Source organism: Musca domestica, unplaced genomic scaffold, assembly GCF_030504385.1.
Source record: "Musca domestica strain aabys unplaced genomic scaffold, Musca_domestica.polishedcontigs.V.1.1 43, whole genome shotgun sequence".
In the NCBI taxonomy this organism is placed as follows: Eukaryota; Metazoa; Arthropoda; class Insecta; order Diptera; family Muscidae; genus Musca; species Musca domestica.
The window spans coordinates 784,986-808,057 of NW_026712332.1; the positions used below are offsets into that span (position 1 = coordinate 784,986).

Consider the following 23,072-nt stretch of genomic DNA (forward strand, 5'->3'; position numbering starts at 1 on the left):
AGAACCAGGTATTATGTTCAAAGTTTTGAAAGGCCAGGCCATTAACGACTTTGTTTCTAGGCTCAACCATTTTAATATTATGCTTGTTGGTGCTCAACGCCATAAATGACAACGACAGGTTATACGCAAATTTGGTCAGCCACCAGAATCAATTTGAAATTAGCACAAGTTTGACGTTTTTAAGAATCCTTAAATGCTGACTTCACCGTAAACAATGCCCATTTAGCTCAAAATAAGAAATTTCTGAAGTCATTATTAGACTTTTCCATAAATAAATACCTCCATGTCTTCCGATACATTGGTACAGTTTTGTAGTTCTTCTTAGTTTGGTTCTTACCTGAAAGAAAGAAAAAGAGAAAATTATTTAGATTATGATCATCTTCTTTAAGTATAAAAATATATCACTTGAGAGAGTGTGACTTTTAATAATTGTGGAAGCTGTACTTATCAAAAACAACAAACCAAAACAAAATTTTAAAATTAATGAAAACCAAATTCAACCCCCCAAATTTCCCTTGTTGTCAAGAGCCCCACCTATAAAGCGGGATGTCACAAAAACAAAACAAAGTAACATCGACAATTCCATCACACGTGCTAACATTTGTTACATGACATTCAACAGCTACTCCACTCAGGAAGAAAAATTTCATAAACAAACCCCCACGACAACAACATTCAAAGGAAATGTGACAAAAAGGTCAAACAAAATGTGAATCTGATGCCTAGAAGTAAAGAGAAGTGGCGGAACAAACACGTCGGTTGTGATTAGTTACATTCAATTACTCGTTTCCTCCCCCAAAAAACGCACACATTCCTCCTTCGCTACCCCACAAAATTTACACTGTCGAGCTAATCTCAAACAACACCTTAGAAATTTAAAACCTAGACGACAAAGGCTCAATTCAATGGCGTGTCATTATTCTTTCAATTTAATTAGTTTGTTTAAGGATCTTCAAGTTGGAGACATGTAAGAGAAGATGATGATAGTCCTATCATGATGGGGGGAGGAAAGGTCATTGCACCGACAAAGACAAACAAAGACAGGGAACAATTACACACGTGATGCGTTAAACAAAGACATCCCCCCAATCCTCACAAAAAAAAAAAAAAAAAAAAAACAACAACTGCAATGGAAATGGAAAACTGAATCACCAATTCTTTGTATTTCCAATTGAAATACGGTGTCTTTATCCTCATCCTCTTTTATGGGGAAAAACTCTGTCTCTCTCTTCAGGCATCCGTAAAATATACAATAACCGTCCGAACATGACAGGCGGACATAAAGTGATGTATGATCATAAACATACACACGCACACCACAAAAATCGTTAAAGACTTCTTTGTTTTGTGGATGATGCACCACTCAAAGACAACTTAAATGAGGTGCGACCAGAAATTGGACCACACCAAATAAATATTAAATCAAAAAATCTGAAAATCTTCATAAATTTGGCCAAACAAAAGATAAAGGTTTAATTCTGTAATTTAGTCATAGATGAATACATTCATTCATCGTCACTACCATGGCTTTTGGTGATAAATGGTATATTAAAGGATCTGGAACGAAAGTCGTGGCATATGCAGAGGACGTGGTTGCGTTGATTGCAGGAAAATCCGAGCAAACTTTCTCAGATCAGGGCACAGATTTGCTCGAATTCGTGAGTGAGTTTCTATCTTTGAACAAATTCGAGTGAGTTTTTCGGTGGCTTGTCTCAGATCGAATGCAAGGAGCTTTTGTTAAGCTATCAAGGTGGACACATGGCAACGGCTTACGTGTGAACGCATCAACCGAGCACGTCCTCTTCATGAGCAAATGAAAACTTTCCGATTTTTCGCCACCTATGTTAGATGGAGCCATGTTAAGCCTATCTTCGGAAACCAAATATCTCGGCACTTTTCTCGACTAACTACGAATTTGCAACAAAATTATGGTGGAGTGTGCAAAGAGGGACTTAATCGCACTCCATTCTTGCAAGGACCCTATAAGTAAGAGCTGAGAGCTAAAACCGCATATAATTGAAAATGTAATGGATGTATGAGTCAATTGTATGTCCGATTCTAATATAAGAAGCTCTTGTTTGGTGGCATTCGTTAGGGAAAAACATTTTACAAGAGAAACAGCAATAAGGTTCAAAGAGAAGCATGTCTTCTGATTACGGGTGCATTTGGGAGTTAACCCCCTAACATAAATGACTTAAGTCTATTTGTAGAGGAACAGGCAGCTAGGCAAACCTCCGAAAAACTCGCTCGAATGAAACCCATTTAAATAGGAGCGAATGCGCTCCTGGGAGCAGAAAAAATCGAACAAACTCAACTTTTAGCTCGAATATGAGTGAGCACGTTGTCCTCATTATTCAGTGAGAGCAAAACTAGTTCAAAATCGGGCAGACTCTACTCTTGCCGAACACTCTTAGTTTTTGTTACACAGTTGTTGTAATTCTATGTACATGTCGACCCTCCTATCCCTCTTCCCACCTTGGCAAGTCGTGGAGCCGAGTCAACCGATTTGGAGATTGACAACTCGGTGAAACACTTGTGTAACTTCTTCTGAAGGATATACAGGGGGTGAGATAAAAAAAGTGCCACAAAGGCAAACGCCATAATTTTTACATTTTTTTGAATTTCATTAAATGAAAACAAAAAATGTCGGAAATAGCATCAAATTCTAGAATAAGTTTAGATCTGTTCGAATTGGTCACCTTTGGCATGAATTGTGGCCTTCAAACGGCCAATGAAACCGTCATACGCTGCCCGAATGTTGCTCTGCGCTGTTTTGGCCCATTCCCGGGGAAGCGCTTGCTTTAGGTGATTGACACTTTGGTATTTTTTAGTGCAAACCTTGCTTTCCAAAATACTCCAGACACAATAGTCCAACGGATTGGTATCCGGAGATTTTGGTCGCCATTGTGCGCTGGAAATTAAGGGAGGAATCTCATTTTGTAACCATTCTTGGGTGGCGCGTGCTGAGTGCGATGGTGCTGAGTCCTGTTGGAATGTCCAAGGTCTGCGGCCAAAATGTTTGCGTGTCCAAGTCTTTAATACAACCTCCAGAATATTTTCGCGATAATATTCGGCATTTATTCTGATGCCACGGTCGATTAATACGAGCGGAGAGCGGCCATCGGCTGTTATGGCGGTCCACATCATGGCCGGCGCTTGAGTTCTGGTGGCCAACCGAAGGTTGACATTTTCAGCTGACCTCTTTGGCAAGTAAACACGATCATTTTGTTTGTTTACAAACTGCTGGACAACTAATGTTTTCTCATCGAAGCGGAGAAAACCAAATTCGGCAGTTAACCACTCTCGGCCAAGCGAAGCAACTCTTTAGCTCTTTTGAGTCTATTTTTTTCTGTTGCGGTGTAAGTTCTTGCACTTTTTGGAATTTCAATGGCTCTACCCCGAGCTATTTTTTTAATATTTGCCGAATGGAATATTGCGATATGTTCTGCTCACGAGCCATTTTTCGGACACTGTGACGCGGGTTTCTATCAAGTCACTTCTTTACTTTTCGAACCATTTCTGCTGATGTTGCTGTTTTCTTCCGTCCAGTTACTTCCTTGACGTCGGGCTACGCTAACAGTTTCACGGTAACGAGCGATGGTACGAGACACAAAAGATTTGTTCACATTTAAATGGAATGCTCTACCAATAGCCACTTGTGGTTTTCCAGCCAAATATAAAGAAATCACACTATCACCCTTGAATTCCATCACGAATAACCTTTTTTTCTGAAAAATTCTTACCAAAATGCCTTTGTACGCTTGTTAACAATATAATGAGCTGTCACTGGAATAATTTCAACATTTGTCGGACGAGTGGCTTAGAAATGACCGCCAATACAAACTTTCAAAATTCCAACTTCATCCGTTCAAATTTAACCTAACTGTTCTAAATATAGTACCATTTAGTACACGTCGCACACTTAGTACACATTTCCAAAAGCTCTATAATATATCAAATTTATTTTCCATCTTTGGTTCTTATACCAAAATTCAAGTGTTTACCTCTATTTGTTCACATAATGTCAAATGGTACCATTTTTGAAGTTAAGTACCATTTTAGAAGTTTTCATAGCTTTAAAGTCCGAATTTCCCAAAATCCTTTGGTACATCTATCCTGCACTCTATCAGTGACTCTCATTCCAAATTTCAGAATTCTAGCTCTTTCCGTTTGTTCAATACAAATATTAAATTATTAGTACATTTTCATACTTTTCGTATCATTTCCCCTTATCACATGCCTACACACCAAGGCTTACCTTCGTACACAATTTTCTCACAATTCTAGCTTCAGCCGTTTCGTCTGGGCGTTGATTCTCAGTCACTATTCTTTTAGATATAGATTATTTTACAATTTCACTTTTGTGAAATAAAATTACGTTCAAAATCCATATTTTCGAAGAGAATGTTACAACCCGCCTCTCTGCAATTTAACCATTTACATCACTGAGAAATCTTACACGCACACATAGTTAAAATAACGTAATTCACTCGAAACACATTCATCACTTTCGCAGAATTCGGCAAAACCTCACAAACATACATACGCACACACACATTCACAAATTTTCGTAATAACAATAACAACAACGACGGCAACAAGTAAAAAGGTCATTGGCTATTTGCGAATACAAAAATGAAATTTTCAGAAATGGGTGAGGAGAGAAGTTTCGTCTGTTTAAATTTGATATTATTGCTCACAGGTCGGTCCGTCCCAAGCCCCCCGCCGTCCCACCAAAGTCTGGTTGATTGTCTGGCCGACTTGTAAGACTGGAAGGCAACAACAGACTTTGTATGTCTGCGAAATACGCAGCGCATTTAAGAGCGAGACAGTGTTGAGTGGCTGTGTGTGTGTGTGTCGCGGCATGCGTCTGCTGTTGATTTGAGTTGATTGGACTCACAACAGTTTCGGCTTAGTAAAAGTGCGGATTCTCCCAGACGTGCGAGCAAACGAAATGAAATGAATGAAAGTGTAACTTTTTTATGAATATTCACAACAACAGCAATAACCTTTAGAGCCAGTCAGCCAACCAACCAGCCAGTAGCAAAAAGCCAGTCAACGAACGGCCCATTAAACTCCCAAACCAAAAGGAAGAACCCAATTTTCATTTCTGAAATGTAACAACGAAACAATTGAACCAGGCTAGCAGCAGTGGTTCACTGACATATCCCCCAAATTCAGTTCACTAAACCCATTTCTCAAACAAACAGCAACAATAACAGCAACAAAAATGTCATAAAAAGGAAAAGTTCAGACGAGAAGATAGCCAAAATAAAACAACAGCAACAAGGTCTTTGTTCTATTTTCTACAACTATTCCTTGGAAAATTTTTATGGAGAACTTTGCAATGCAATGATTGTTGGTTGGGTTTTCTTTTTTCCAAAAATATCCAGCGGGCTAACTTCCTTTGTTGTCGTTGCATTAATCGCAGGATTTGTTTGTGGGAAGGAGGAGAGAAGAAGGACCACCACACACCATTAAATCAGGCCACACACACTCCAAAGGCAAATGCATGGCATGGCATCGAAAAGGCACGGCAAATAAGTTTAACGACACCTAACAAGGAGCAGCATTTCATTCAGAATGGTTACGGGTTCAATAAACCTCCCACACACACACACACACATCAGAGAGCAAGAGAGCTTTCCCGAAAAAATCAAAGACCTCATTTATATATTTTGCCGGCTGAATTAAATGTACAATGATTCCAAAGCCAATAACCTGCAACGAGAGGTTGTGTCAAGCTAAACACACATTTCGTAATATATAAAAGATTATTTACACTTCTAAGGGAAGGGGAGGTTTCCATTTTTTTGGTTGAATCTATATTACATTTTCGATGTGTTTGTATGTGTGTGTTTGTAAGGTCATTTGGGTTTGAGACATGAATAAATTTTCGAAACTCCCACAAGAAAAGCTTTGAACTCATCCAAAAGAGGTCAAACAGTTTGAAGATTTACAATTTTTTGACAATGTTAGATGATGTTACATTGGAGTTAATTGATGGTGTTCTGAGGTTATCAGGTGTCCCTAAATTAGCTAAATTTACATAAGGTAACGGTGACAAAATAGGATGGGATTAATGGTGGTTTAGTATAATCAACATGTTGATATTGACTAGAACATTGTTTATACTAAACAGATATTACAAGATATTTACCCTCAGCATTTAGTCATTAATGTATATCCTCTTCGGCGTAGAATCGATTATAAAACATTTGGGCCCTTTGGGGGTGTGGTACCAGAAGAAGTAGACCAACTCATATTTATTCAATATCTAATGGTATCTTCCTAGAATATACTAAACTTGAAGAAAAATTGCCACTAGTAACACAAGTCTATAACGGATCAAGTTCAAATTATATGAGGTACTCCACTTTTTATATCATATATATATTCTTGATCAGCAAAAAAATCCTATGTCGATTTAGCGATGTCCGTCCGTCTGCCTGTCGGTTCGTCTATCCGTCTGTGGAAATCGCTCTAGCTTCCGAATGAAATGAAGTAATTTGATAAAAATTTTACTCCAACGTATATTATGTCTGCAGGACTTTTGGTATTGAAAATGGGTCATGTAGGTCTACATTTTGGTATAGCCCCCATATAATGGTACCTCGCCCATTTTCGGTATTTCGGTGATTTAACTGACATTATTCACCGGAAATGTTTCAAATTTTGGTATTTGAAGTACGTAATGGATACTACAGCCTTTGACCAAAAACTGTCTTGCAGGTCCACGTCTTCGTATGGCCCCCCTATAACGGTACATTCCGATATGATGATTTTAGCGACATTATTCACCGGGAATGTGTAAAATTTTGGTATTTAAAATTCGTAATGGATGCTACAGCCAAATTGTCTGTGCAGATCCATGTCTTCGTATAGCCTCCATACAACGGTACCTCGATATTCCGTATTTTGATGATTTTAGAAAAATTATTCACCGGAAATGTTTCAAATATTGGTATTTGAAGTTCGTAATGGATACTACAAACTTAGACAGAAAATTGTCTGTGCAGATCCACGTCTTCGTATAGCCCCCATATAACGATAACTCTCGATATTCGGTATTTTAAGGATTTTAGCGTCATTATTCTCCGGAATTGTTTCAAGTTTCGCATTTGAATATTGTAATGGCTTATGAACGGAATTTTTAACGGATTTTATTTTTTTGAAAATTGCCAAATTCGTTCCAAATGGTGAAGGGTATTCAAAGTTCGGCCCTGCCGAACTTACAGCTTTTTTACTTGTTTATATGAGAAATTTTTGTATCAGATTAGCAAGTGCACGCTTTTCAGCGAAAATGCAATTTAAAGATTTAGATTTATTTCCACAGGTCGTGTTAGGCCTTTTTATAACCTTAGCCATATGGCTAGAGAGGGTATATATGCCATTTAATACGGTCAAAAGGTGCCTCATCGGAAAGAGAAAGGATAAACGGATTTTGCTCCAACTTTGCAAATCCTAATATTTGCGTCAGTGCTAGGTCAGGTGCGAAAATGGACAATATCGGTCCACTTCACTCAAAACGGCTCGTGAGCTGAACATATCACAATATTCTATTCGTCAAATATTGAAAAATAAACTCGGGGTAAAGCTATTAAAACTCCAAAAAATGCAAGAACTTACACCGCAACAGAAAGAAAATAGACTCAAAAGGGCTAAAGAATTGCTTCGCTTGACCGGAATTTGGTTTTCTTCGATGAGAAAACATTCGTTGTCCAACAGTTTGTAAACAAACCAAATGTTCGTGTTTACTTGGGAAAGAGGTCGGCTGAAAATGTGCACCTTCGGTTGGCCACCAAGCGCCTTCGGAACTCATTTTGGAACTGGAGTATTTTGGAAAGCACTAAAAAATATCAAAGTGTCGACCACCTCAAGTAAGCGCTTCGCCGGGAATGGGCCAAAATACCGCAGAGCAACATTCGGGCAGCGTGTGGCGGTTTCATTGGCCGTTTGGTAGCCATAATTCGTGCCAAAGGTGACCAATTTGAAATCAATTTTGTATTTTTGATCCCTCCTCACAGGTAAAAAAGTAACTATCTGACAAACAAATTCATTTTTAATTACAACAGGCTGTCGAACGGACTTCTTTCAAACGATATTGAATGGTATTTTAATCAAAAAAGTATATCCGTTACCAGGTTTTCCAAGAATTTTCATTTTTTGGAGGAGGGCATAAAACGCAAGCACATTATGGAAAGCTCCAAAGATATGGTCACTTTTTCACACACATTTCAAATCATTAATAATAAAACAATTGTTACTCTCCTAGAAAGTGTGATTACAAAAACAAAATTTAACTTCCTAACCTAAAAAATAATACCTACCTACAAAACAAACAAAAAACTGAAAAACAATCCAAAAATGACTGATTACAGACAGTTGCAGTTCAAAAATGTTTGCACGCCTCTATCATTCGCTCACTTATTATGCATCATTGTTCGTTGGTTCCACTGAGGTTTTTAACCCCCGACAAGGTCGTATGCAGATACGCAGAGTATATCTCCGTAGGAAATACAACACAACAACAAGTCGAAGACACTCAACTAAAGCCGTAATGGAACGGTAATGGAAATGGTGACTGGTAAAATGGTTGGTGAAAAGCAAACCAAAAACAAACAGAAGGAGAGAGAGAGCGACCGGCAACAGTTGGAAGGCCAACATTTCTCTTCACCTGCTGCTGCTTTCTATCGATTGATCTCTGCAGAAAAACAGAAAAATTCGCATTGATTTGGAAAATATCTCTAAAAATAGATCTTTTTTGCTTTGGGAAAAATAAAGGTGGAAAAGAAGAAACACAACACAACAAAAAAACGAATCATAGGAGAAACAAAAACAGCTAACAACCGAATGCAGTTATTGTCCGGGGTCCGTTGGCCAGACTGCCAACCATTGATGACTGGAATTTTAAACAAGACAAAAAAAGGAAAAGAAAATTGAGAGTGAGAGAGAAGTTATTTTAGAGGTGACCATTGGCATTTGTATGTGTGTAGCTTGGTGCCAAGACTCCCAAATAAAATCAGAGTGATCGGCAAGTAACGCTAGCTCAACCTCAAAAATTTGCAAGAGATAAAACCTAGAAAAGCAATAAAAAAAATTAACAGATAAAACGACAAGTCCAGAAAGAGAGTGAGAGAGAGACGAGTGTTGCAGAGGCGAGACCATTCACAACAGACCAATCAACTAACGAACCCAGCAGCAATCGTTGCAGGACAATGACCGCGAAATTGCAAAGGAATGCATATAATATGACGACGACGACGATGATGATGCTGAACGAACGAAATGGTTACATGGCGGCGGGTGAAGAAAGCAAGCAGGCGGTAGCATGGTGGTAATGATGAGATTGCGTTGCATCTATTGCTGCATAGACTTCCACCAAATCGACTTTACCGCCACCAGACACATTGAGGCATTTAAGGCACTAAACCGGAGAAATAGTTATGTGTTAGTCGCGTTTTGTTTTTCTTTCTTTCTTTTCGTTATGGTCACTGTGATTTTCCCTAATCACCTAATGCTCAGTGTAACGGTATAGGTAACAGATGCAAAAAAAAGGTGGGGGGAAAATGGAATAATATAATCTGCCTAGATTGAAGTAGGCATCAAATTATTTAGAGGAAATAAACAAATTTTTACTACTGCAAAAATAATTCGGTAATACTAGATATTACACAGATATCTCGTCAGAATTGCTCCTTAAAGTGTGATGAATAAGAAAGAAAATACAAAGATTTTCAGTATAAACTCAATGGACCTTTGATTTTAAGAAAACGAACTATTCCGACTAAAAACTTAATCTGAATTAGATTTGAAGGCGTTGAAAAAGCTTTATAGAGGATAGATAGGTAATATGGGTGCCTCTGAGTTTGGTTCTCCAGTCGAATTTCATCTCTTCAAAATGATGCCGTGGATGAGAGGGAGGGTTCAGTCTACTTGGGTCCCACTGGCAGAGGGGTCAAATCTAACATCTTTCCAATGCAAATTATGTCCTGACGTTGGACCTGCAACACGACGTTAGAGAAAGACCCTCCTATTTTCATTTGAGGGTGTTTTCCACACTTGCCTCCTTGGCAGATGGAATGTTTCTTTCGGAACACCACCTTGAGTGTAATCTTCATGAGGATTATAATATTGAAGAATTTTATGCAGAATTATGGACTTTCTGTAAAATGTCACCAATTTTTAAAGGAACTTCATGATGTTGCCTCCTTGATATCGACACAGTCGGAGGCAGTGGGCGAATAGTGTCAAAGGTATACTCCTTCAGTTTTTCAACCCCAATGGCAGTTTACAATTGGAAAACGGATTTACACATGCGTCCTTAAGAGCATATGGGTTGAGATGAAAAAAACTGCAATCAATTTCAGACTGCTGTCATTTCTAAGCCACTCGTCCGACAGCTGTTAAAATTATTCCAGTGACAGCTCATTACATCGTTTACAAGCGTACGAAAGCATTTTGATGAGAATTTTCCAGAAAAAAAAGTTATTTGTGATGGAATTCAAGCGTGATAGTGTGATTTCTTTATATTTGCCCGGAAAACCACAAGTGGCTAACGTTAGAGCACTCCAGCATTTAAATGTGAATAAATCTTTTGTGTCTCGTACCATCGCTCGTTACCGTGATACTGGTAGCGTAGCCCGACGTCAAGGAAGTGGACGGAAGAAAACACCAACATCAGCAGAAATGGTTCGAAAAGTAAAGAAGCGACTTGATTGAAACCCGCATCGCATTGGCCCGTGAGCTGAACATATCGCAATATTTCATTCGGTAAATATTGAAAAATGAGCTCGGGGTAAAGCCATTGAAATTCCAAAAAGTGCAAGAAATTACACCGCAACAGAAAGAAAATAGTCTCAAAAGAGGTAAAGAGTTGCTTCGCTTGGCCGAAAGTGGTGAACTACCGATGAGAAAAGATTCGCTGTCCAACAGTTTGTAAACAAACAAAATGATCGTGTTTACTTGCCAAAGAGGTCAGCTGAAAATGTGCACCTTCGGTTGGCCACCAGATCTCAAGCGCCGGCCATGGTGATGGTGTAGGCCGCCGATGGTCGAATCAGAATAGATACCGAATATTATTACGAAAAAAAGCCTTGGGCACGCAAACATTTTGGCCGCAGATCTTGGACATTCCAACAGGACTCTATCTAGCATCATCGCACTCAGCACGTGCCACCCAAGAATGGTTACAAAATGCGGTTCCACGCTTCATTTCCAGCGCACAATGGCCACCAAAATCTCCGGATACCAATCCGCTGGACTGTTGGGTCTGGAGTATTTTGGAAAACAATGTACTAAAAAATACCAAAGTGTCGATCACCTCAAGCAAGCGCTTCGCCGGGAATGGGCCAAAATACCGCAGAGAAACATTCGGGCATCGTGTGACGGTTTCATTGGCCGTTTGAAGGCCATAATTCGTGCCAAAGGTGACCAATTCGAACATATCTAAACTTATTCTAAAATTTGATGCTTTTTCCGACATTTTTTGTTTTAATTCAAAAAAATTTTAAAAAAAAATGTAAAAATTATGACGTTTAACTTTGTTGCAGTTTTTTATCTCACCCTGTATTTTTATTCCATAAAAAAATATTCTTCGATAACTAATATATTTGACTCGTTTTGATTTTAATCGCCATCAAATTCAGAAGCCAATTTTTTTTCCAATATGTTTTGTTTTCTTTTCAAACACCTCACAATGGGTTAATATAGGCTGCTTTGATTCTTATTACCCAAAACAAGCAATGCAAAAATTTACTACGCCAAATAAAAATGACCAGTGATGGATGAACGAAAATTGAGAGAATCATGCATGAACATACACACATTGTATGTATGTGTAAATATGTTTGTGTAGTGATGGACATGGATCATGAATGAATGAATTTCACAATTAATTGGAATTTTACAAAAACAAAAAATAATTTCAATTAAGGCATGTTTATGGAGACCACACAAAGGAGCTGGCGGGGGCAAGGAGGTTCTTTTTTTGGGAAATATTCATTCACCTTATTGTAATCTAAACTGGACAAGTGCAACAACGCATTTCATCACATCTGAAGTAAAATTCAAGTGGTGGTGTTGTTGTTGATGTTTTTGGTAGTGTTTATATTTATGTTTTTTTTTTTTTTTTTTCAAAAATACTACAATATTCTATTGTTGTCTTTGTTTTTGCAACTATGTATGCCTTTTCCAGTCACTTAATTAACACAACACAGTTAACACATTTAACATTTGTCAACCACAAAATAGTTATGTTTATTTTTTTAATGTTTTTTCGCTCTCTGTTGAGTAGGTAGTTTTTTTTTTATTTTAGTTAATTTTGTTTTATTATTTTTTCGTTAGTTTTGCATCCAAACCGTCTTCACAACTGCGTTATAATGAAATTAAAGACAACAAAGAGAAACTCAAAATCCCTCACAAAAAATAACGCAAAAAATTGCAAAGAAAATAAACAAAACACACAATGAAAATAATAATGGACAACAACAACAACGATAAAAAAATAAACAGCCAGCCAATGCAAAAAAAAAAAAAAATAATAATGAAAATCACAACAACTTTGGAAACTGCAAAAAGTCACGAGTGGAAGAGAAGAAAGGAAACAGCACAAGTAAAATACAACAAAAGCAACAAAGACCCATTTAAATCCAAAGGCCAACAGAAAAAAACATTAGCGCGAACGAGTACAGTGGGTTGGTTGGTCGCTCGGTTTGGATACCAACCCACCAGCAACACAACCACGATGAGTGTTGGCGAGGAAACATGAGGGGGACAATGGAAATGCATTGCTATGTCATGCAACTACAGCTGGTGTTAGATGGTGCTCTCTCCATCACATAAATGTGGTTCTCAAATAAAGCCATTCAGAGAGTGGCAAATAAACAACCCCCCTTATTTTGTGTTTGTGTTTTGAGAGCCATGCAAATTTTGCCGAGAGAGCCCGAGAGATGGAGAACAATATGTGGCTAGCAATGACATATCTCGAATGATTTTGCAAATTTTGTTTTCAAAACAAAAACAGAAAAAACAACGATAAAATTTAGGAAACATTCTCGTACATTGACTAGACGAATGGTCGTTTGGTCGGCCGTTCGTCGTTGATACGAATGACCAGACAGACATACAATTATTGCAAAATATCTATTGCAAGCCTGAACATAAACTTGGAAAGAGGAAGACGTGTTATGGCCACATAAAAAAGCAAAAACAAAAAACGACAACAACAACGGTACCGAGAGAAACTCACTTGCCTTGCGAATTGTACGACTGCCAAAACAAACCAGTCACTTAGTCAGTCAGTCACTTGCACATTTTATTTTCTAGTTGCATCAACATGTCGAAAGCGAAAATCACAAGTGGTGAACAACAACGATGCAAGCACACACACAGACACAAATGAACATACCTACACATATACTATTATTTTACAAATGCAGAAAATAATAAGCTTGCAAAAGTTGTATAGTGGGACAGAGTTGCCATTTCCCTTTTCTATTCTTTTAAAGTAGCACAGCAAGAGATACATTACAATATAATGTAAACAAGCAACCCTCTGCATTTTCAAGTTTCAATCAAATCAGTTGGCAAAATAGCTTGTATCCCCCATCGAAGAGATTGTTGAGTGTTACACCAAACTAGGCTAAATTTGGACCGACCATAGGTAAGGAAGCCTTTCGGTCCAGCAAAAAATTGGTTAGGAAATGTTACCCATTCAACTTTACTAGTACTAGAGGTTACTTTCAAAAAAATATTCTTTTAATTATCTTGTAATGAAATTAGTTAATTTATATATTTTTTTTTTTTTTTTTTTTTTTTGAGATAGAGTTCTTTCGTAATGCGAGTATTAAACCGCTTCAAGACGCGATAGTAGAGTAGAAGCGATCGACTCACGGCAAGATAATCACAAAAGAGAATATATATGTTCAGAATTGTAAATAAGGATGCCCCTACCCGACTGTGTCGCAGTATGCCAGACTTAAGCAGTCTGTTTAGCAAATGACGTCAAATCGCTTGGGCCAGAACATCTCTCCATTATTGTATCCATAAGTTCGTCTAATTTCATAAACTCCGCACTTTTCTAACCACCGTTTCGGAAAAATTGCCCAACCCTTTCTATGTTTGTGTAGCAGAGAGGATATTTCTAGACATCATGAAAGCTGCAGCCGATCGTTATATAATATACCTGCCGGTCGATTACCCGAAATATTACCAAATTCACCAACAGGGATAGTAGGACTAGGGAATAAGGAAGATTCTAACCCTACTGATCTCAATGTCAGGTTGGTACAAGAACACAAGGGGAAAAAGTGGCTAGACCATCTGAAGTAACCGGTGTGACCAACGGTTAAATAGCTCTCGAACCCTGGAGAAAAAGGCTGATAGGACCGCGATCACGTTTAACGACGTAAGAGTGACTAACCCGAAGCAGTGCACTGGCCAGAGAGAGAGAGAGAGTAATAGGGCGAACAAAGGAGTATTGCGGTACATAAGATCGCTCGATAAGGCACCACCAATAAAAGCGCCGTAACAACATTAAAATCATTGACCAGTTACTGAATCCAGAAAGGGATACAAGCAAAGGCGGTTCATACAGGCCAATTGTATTTTTGTCGCCATTAGCGAAGGCTGTTGAGGTTTTACTCATCGCCATCCTTAAAGGAAGCGAGTTGCGAACAAATCAACATGGATTCAGTATACAACATGGTTCCAACATATTTACATGTCATATTAACACATATTAGTCGAAGAATAAACGCAGAAAAAGCAGTGTCATTGAACAGTGTTAGTAGTCCTTGACCTATCAAAGGCATTTGATACAGTCACAGATAATAGTAGAAACAAGGTCCTCAAAGCGCTAGCCGACAGCATTTGGATCGCGGAAAAAAGACGATGTAGGGAGAACCTGTATGATCTAAAAAGGGAGGTCCAACGTTATAACAAAGAAAAGATTTTTTTAAATTTAGACTTAGAGGAAGAACCAGATTAGCAGAATTCAACAGGAAGCATTTATTGTTGTCCCAACGTCAACATAAGTTGATATTTTAAAATATGGGGAGTTAAAACAATGCCATTGGAAAAATGCTCAGCCTTATCCCACTTTTAGCGTTTTAAATATCCCAACCACACTCTCCAAATAAATGGTCTTAAAATTGTAACCCATTGTATAATAAGGAGGTAGAACAGCTTCGTAAAACTACAGAAATACAGCCCTGAGGCTATGCCCCCTTCCTGTCAGACTCATACAACTCATTTTTTTCATATTTGTATGAAATGAAAATATGATCTAAACTATCATATCATTCAATTTCATGGCTAAACTGGTTAATAGCTCTAATGCGCGAGCCGCAATTTAAGTGTCTTCCAATCATTGGTTTTGAAAATATTTTGTTTTCATTTTTTTTTTTTTTCAAAACAATAAATACATACACAAAATTGACAGAAGTCGGGCACACTTAGAAAAAAACTTGTAATCAGCTGGTAGCTCTACCTTACCTTCTTATTGTACCATGTTGTAACCTAAAAATTTATCAGCCAAAATATTTTAACTTAGGTCTGTGGTGTGGAATGGAATTTTTTTTTTACATTTTGTGCCCATTCATTTTTGTGTGTTAACAAACTTTTTAATCCTAAATCTAATAAAAAAGCGAAATATTTCATTCGCTTTGAGACAACTCGTTTGCCCAGAAAGTACAGGATCATAAATCTAGTAAAAATGTCAACATTTGATGGCTACTAATTTTTATTCGAACAAATTCACCTAGGAAACGGTTTTAGAAAATAACGCCATATTGCCTGCTAGTTTTCTTAGTTTGTGCGCTAACGGGTTTCACGTAAAAAATCACGTAAAACTAGACAATATAGTACTATATTGCAAGTTCTGGAACACAAGTCATATTTCATTCTTTGTCCGATTATTCATGTCCCGATCACGCTTTTTCAATTTTAGATAGATGTGAATTGGATTAATTGCGTTTTATCGTTCCATCAAACTACATGGTTTATGAACTGCACAAGTCTGCCATGTTCCCGCACCTTTTTTCGGAATTATTTTGTAATTTCAGTTTTTTTTTGAGGAATCAAGTATTAAAAAGCTTTGAGTCGCATTTATCAATCAACTGGAAATAAATGGTCCAAAGCTTCGTAGTCAATTGTTTAATTTAAAGACCGATGGTAACTCTGTAAACGACGCTATCAAAAAGAGTGCCATATGCAACAAACGACACGAGAATCGCAAATACAGAAAAAAAATCCATGTTGAAAGAAAATCAAATTGCGCGCGCAATAATACATCACCATCATTCAACGAAAAACAACAACGCAACACTTTTATGTATGTATGTATGTGCTGCATATAAAGAAGAAGACTACATAGTTGTAGTTGATGAACAAAATGAAGGTAAAATATTGAAAAATCAAAAAATAGCAACAATACCGAAACATACACTCGCAATAACGAAAAACGTAAAATAAGAAATACGCCAAGTAAAAGATTTGAACAAAACAAAAGACCGCCACAATATTGTGCTGCACATTGCACACACACGTTAGGTCCATATATACGTCCATATGTATTTGGGGGGATGGACGGACATGCCTTCGGTATTGGCGAATGACTTTTTTTGTGTATTAGCAGTATGTCGGAAGTCTATTCGTCGCTGTCGCCAGCGTCGTAGTAAAGTCATTTGCTATGGAGGTAGTAATTGTGATTATTACTGTGAAAACATGTATCTACGGCAGCAGCAGCGACAGCAAGCAGTGGCTTACACTCGTAGACATGTTGCGCGATGCAACGAAAACGTATCTACATGATGATGACAAACTTATTACGATGTTTGAAATCCGATTCACGAATGCATACTACTACGCATCAGCCAGCCAGTCAATGTGGTGATGCGTACGAAGTTATTTCATTTTCGCTTGTGCATTCACAGATGAGGTGTTCTTGTTGTTGTTTGTGCAAAAGAGTGTGAGTTGCATTCCTCTACTACAGAGAGCGCGAGAGAGAGAGGGAAATAAAATCTGTACAGCATAGCCAGTGTGACCGCTGGAAATTTTCAAAAAGTATCACAAAAAGTATCACTTCTTAAAAAAAGTGGCACATATCACTTTAAATGGTGGCACAGAAAGTGGCACAATTTATTTCACATTTTATTTAAAAATTATTATTTATTATTTATAAAAAAATTTGGCAATTTTCACAAAAAAAAAAAAAAAAAAAATAAATAAATAAAATAAAATCGGTTAAAAATGCTGTTAAAATCTTAAAAATACCGAATGTAACCGTATATTAGGGTCTATACGACAACGTGGACCTGCATAGGCAAATTTTGTCATAAGACAATTTTCCGGCATAGGCTGTAGTATCCATTACGAAGTTCAAATACAGAATTTGAAATAGTTCCCGTAAATAATGTCGCTAAAATCATCAAAATACCGAATATCGGGGTAGCGTTGTATAGGGGCTATAAGAAGACGTGAACCTACACAAACAATCTCCTGTCATATGCTTTACTATCTATTACGAACTTCAAATACCAAGTTTGAAACAATTCCGATAAAAAATGTCTCTAAAATCATCCAAATGCCGAATATCGGGGGTACCTTTATATGGGGGTTATACGAAGACGTAGACCTGCACTTACTTCAACTTACTTCATTTCGTTCGGAAGCTAGAGTGATTTCCACAGACGGACAGACAGATAGACGGACGGACATTGATAAATCGCCCAAAAAAAGTGGCAAAATTGATACTTTAGTGGCATAACGGTCACGCTGAGCATAGCTTTGTTAACTTTTGAAATTCAAAAGTTTTTTTGCTTTGCAGTCTTGTTGGCGCTTAACTGACTTACACTGCCTTTACACGGTGCAATTTTTAGCTGGCACTTTTATCAATTCTCTTTTAAAATTTCTGCGTAAATCTTCGCGCCTTTACACGGTGGCATTTTACGGTAATAGTGCTTGGCATTTTTTCTGACATTTTATTTTATTCAGTATTTCGTATAGAGCTAATTGTTTGTAACAGATATTTATAAAGAAGTGATTTAAAATTAAATGTGTGAATCTAAAGAAGAAATGATGGAAAAAGTTATTGAGGTGTTAAATATTGCATTATTAACTTTCTTTTTTTACTTTTTAATACTTCCAATTAATTTTCATATAATTCACTATACATTTCAATCACTAAAAACATAACATCACAATAAAAGAAACGCATCAAAAATTACAATAAAGAAATGATATGAAATGTCAAAATCATAAAAAATTCGGAAGAAGCAAAAAGAGAAATGCAAAGAAAATGGCATGTAACCCTGTGCGTTGGCTTATCGTGCCATTTTTTCTTCTATCCTTGTCTCTCTACACCTTTTACCAACAAAAAAAATGGCATGGGTAAAAATGTCACCGTGTAAAGGCAGTGTTAGATTTCAATTGAGAGCAGCAGGTATTAGCTCTCAATAGAAATCCACCTGCGTGCAGCCAGAGGCTAATGCATTAGTGATAAGATCGAATAATATTTATCATAAATTATGAATACTCAGAAACAGTATGTCAGAAATAACTTTATACGCATTTGAATTAAATCAGGTGCACGCATTTTCGTAGTTAACAGTACAGAAGATAGGAAGAAACCTAAAATAAAACAAGTTAAAAAACATTAAGTTAGGCAAGGCCGAACTTTGAATACCCTCCACCATTGGGTAAAGAAAACATTTTCACATAAAAGTATCTGATTTGAAGAGAGAGTTCCGCTTTAAACTACACACACCAGTAAGGCCGTAAGACAAATCCATGGAAAATGAGGCAAAAATAACCAAAATACCGAATATAGGAGGGATCTTTATATGGGAGCTATACGAAAACGAGGACTATTACATACAATGTTCCGCTACCGGAGCTAAAACCCATTATGACCTAAATATTCCATACATATAAGACAAATCCATGGAAAATGTGGCGAAAATCATCAAGATACCGAATATCGGGAGGTACCGTTATATGGCGGCTATACCAAAACCTGGACCGATATATCTCATTTTCAATACCAACCATCCTAGATACAATACAAATTGTTATGCCAAATTTTGAAGCTCTACGTCAAATAATATGGGCTGTATCGTGATTTCAACAGACAGACATACGGACATCGTTAAATCGACTTAGAATATTTTGCTGATCATGAATATATGTATATATACTTTTATGGGGTCTATGACTAGTATTTACGGATGTTACACACGAAATGACGAAGTTAATATACCCTCCTTTCAAGGTGGAGGCTATGAAGAGGCTGGTCCATACATCCTTGTTGGGGTAATATGCAAAGCGACTTTTCCACATTTTTGTAGCATAATTTTAGGCGTACATGCATTTATTTTAATATACGGTCGATCATCGTTAAGCCGACTTAGAACTTTATGCTGATGCCGAATGTAGTTTATGGGGTTAACGACGAACATTTCGAGATGTTGTAAAGGGAATGAAAAAAAGTCTATAGTTATAAATCCCATATAAAGTGAAGGAAGAATCGGATTTGGTAAATCGAAATTTTCTTTTTCGGGAGCGAAAATTAACAACTTCGGCCTACTGCTTTATCCCAGAATTTTCAATATTCACTCTAATAAAATATGAAACTAGTATCTCATTCAAATTTTGAAATATTTCCGCCAAGATTGGACATGATGTCGTATACCGCAACTTCAAAGGCCAACATTTTGAAAAATCATAACGGAATCATTCATAAAAGGTTAAAATTTTGAGAAGTGAGAAGTTTTTCAAGGTATTAAAGCTCTTGAAATGTCAGCGTCGAAGCTCCTTTTTGGCTCAATCGGGACGTAATTAAGCAAATTTGGCGATTTTGGACTCAAGATCAGCCAGAAGTGTTGTAAAAGCAACCAATTCGTGTATATAAAGTTACAGTTTGGTGGTGTTTATGCGCTGGTGGCAAAATTGGACCGTACTTCTTCTGCGAATAGTAAAGAAACTTTCAATGGAGAGCGCTGCCGAGATATGATATCCAACATTGTTTTGCCCAAAAATGCAAGGTATTGACTTGCATGACATATGGATTCAACAGGAACTTCTCTCAAGGTACACAGAACTCGTAACAACGGATTTATTGGAAGGCAAGTTCGTTGACCGAGATTTAAAGCTTAGAAGACAACATTGAAGAATTTATGCGGGAGTTACCGGCCGAAAGGTTGGGAAGAATATGGCATAATTGTACATAACCAATCAACCGGGTCCAAACGATTTAAGGTGTTTTGAGAGTTCCAGCCAATTTTTTTTTCTTTCAGAAATGGCTAGCTCTTCGCAATAAATTCAATACAGGTTCGAATTTTAGAATGACTTCCACTTTAAGATTCGTATTTTTATGGTATTGGTATTTTAAAGGTATCCTGGTAAAGTTTTCCAACCGAATGGGATATATAATTTGATATTCTTGATTCGTGGGCATTTTTCAAAAAGTTACCATATGTCGGAGTCCTCATGCATATTTTTTCATGGTTTGGTATATTATAAACCAAACTTGGACTTCATGGATTTTTTGACAATTTTTTGTTGTTATTCGGGTATTTTTAGAAAATGTTCAATCATTTTAAAGAAGGACGAAAAGGACAATTTATATGGATATAATATTATTAAACCCTACAATACTGCGTGTGGGTATTATAAGTTTGATTTGGCCAAAAAGTTTGTAACCTTGGTCCTAGACCCGCGATGTTACATATCGATCTTTTTATCTTGCCGAGCTGAGTCTGAGTATGTATCCGTCCGTCTGTAAAGGTTGCAATTGTGGTAGGATCCTCGCTATTAGATGTAGGGTTAGATATTAAAAGAATAAAATGGCCTACAAACCGATTTTTTTGTATTCGTCCTATAGGTCACTGTTGTAGGCCAATTGAAGCGTAATTTTGCGTGGGATTTTAATTTAGGACACGGAATAAGTGTGTCTTTAGGGGACGCTCATCGGATAAAAATTATCCGATAAATATACAACATTTCCATTCAATCACGAATATTTTTAATACCTAATATCACTCTTCGACGAAATCTGAAATTAAAAAAGGATGAATGAATCAACATTTTCCAATGTTTCAGATCTACGGAAACTTTACCGTAAATTTGTATGTTGTAGGGTATCCCGGTCCCGCTCGACTGTAGCCTTTGTTAAGCTCGTCCATCAAACTGTGTTGGGTTTAAGGCTATTGTAATATTCTAGGTACTGAGACAGCAGATGAATTAGCAAGGCTGGATTTCGAATCAATTGACATTGAAGTCGAGGGTTACGCATGGTCGTTCCCACTGCAGCCTTTGTTAAGCTCGTCAATCATACTGTGTTGGGTTTAGGCCATTGCAATATTCTTGGTAATGAAGCTGCAGATGAATTAGCAAGACTGGATTGCGAATCGATTGACATTGAAGTCGAGAACTCGGTTAGACCACTTTTGTGCCGATGACTAGATGAAAGGGGATGTAATGTCCCTAAGAAAATTTGGTCCTTAATCTCAGGGAGGAGAACAAGTTCGCTCATCCACAAGATGAAACCTGACCTAAAAATTGTGATGGATATCATCACAGGTCACTGCAGCGTGACTTCTAAGTGGATTGACAATGATACTAGTATCCTATTCTAATTCTAATATGAGACACAGGCTTATGGGAGAGCAAATCACACACGATCTGGCTTCATTCTCTAAAAACATATCCATAATTCTTCAGTTAGCCAGAAGATTCAAGCGGTTGAAGACGGCACAATAAATTCTGGATTACAATTTTTTTTAAATATATTTCTTTCGTTTCTCCTTTTTTCAAATTTAGGAATTACATTGTGTTCCAGCAGTTCTCCGATTGTAGCGGATATTTTGTTAGCAAAATCATAAAATAAGTATTAATGTTCATTTTTGCAGTACGTACTTTAATTATTCAATTGCAATGTCTTTTTCGTGCAAAAACGTTATGTTACTATAACTTACATATCTCCAGTGTTCCAAAGACATTCGCGACAGACTGCATTGTGCGGGGAAGGAAAACCCGAATAACTTGACAAGTTAAGTTTAATTTTTATTGAGCGGAATTAAAATTGTTAAATCGTTGTACATGTTAACGTTATAATGTTTCGAATTTATGTTTACCAGACCAAAGTGCCAAAATAATAAACAATTTTATTTTATGGAATGTCTAGTGTTTTGAAACTTTACGCCATGATATTTCACATAAGTGTATTTTGAGGTAGAAAGCAAAAAAATGTTAAGTTCGATTGCATGTTATTTGTTAGAGCCTTCAATAAGAGGAAAAATAATGCAAAATATTAGTGGTGGGTGCCCGATAAGTGGGAAAATTTCAAAATAAGCATTCCAATTTTTCAAGTCTTTGCAAGTGTCTCCAACGCAGGTTTAACCATACGTTCGTCGATGAAACAGAAGCCTGGAATTATTTGTAAGGGTCATTCTAAAATAAACGATCGCTGGGGAATCAACCTATTTTGTGACTTAGAATTTCATGTAAATTAGCGGCCAATCTAAACTCCTTTAGAGATGGAATGACACTTTCACGTCATAGGTATTCCTGGCCATGAAAATCACATTTATTTCAGCCAGATTTGTATACATATATAGGGTGAGATGAAAAAATTGCAACCTACTTCAGACTGCTGTAATTTCTAAGCTATTCGTCCGACAGCTGTTAAAATTATTCCAGTGACAGTTCATTATATTGTTTACAAGCGTACAAAAGCATTTTGGTGAGAATTTTTCAGAAAAAATGTTATTCGTGATGGAATTCAAGCGTGATAGTGTGATTTCTTCATATTTGGCTGGAAAAACCACAAGTGGCCATCGTTAGAGCACTCCAACATTTAAATGTGAATAAATAGTTTGTGTCTCGTACCATCGCTCGTTACCGTGATACTAGTAGCGTAACCCGACGTCAAGGAAGTGGACGGAAGAAAACAGCAACATCAGGAGAAATGGTTCGAAAAGAAATGGTTCGAAACCCGCGTCGCAGTGGCCGAAAAATGGCTCGTGAGCTGAACATATCGCAATATCCCATTCGGCAAATATTGAAAAATAATC

At 37.2% G+C, this 23,072-nt stretch overlaps 1 protein-coding gene across 3 annotated transcripts in view; it reads right to left on the minus strand.

The window, feature by feature from the left end:
- Positions 1–23,072, minus strand: part of LOC101899481 (uncharacterized) — an 83,044-nt gene that overhangs the window by 50,520 nt on the left and 9,452 nt on the right. The window contains exon 1 of one of the 3 annotated variants that reach the window (XM_059127191.1): positions 12,009–12,379. The exons of the other annotated variants lie outside the window; for them this stretch is intronic. The gene's annotated coding sequence lies outside the window, so the exon portion shown is untranslated. Of the gene's footprint in view, positions 1–12,008; positions 12,380–23,072 lie in introns of those variants that run through there. 3 annotated transcript variants of the gene reach the window in all.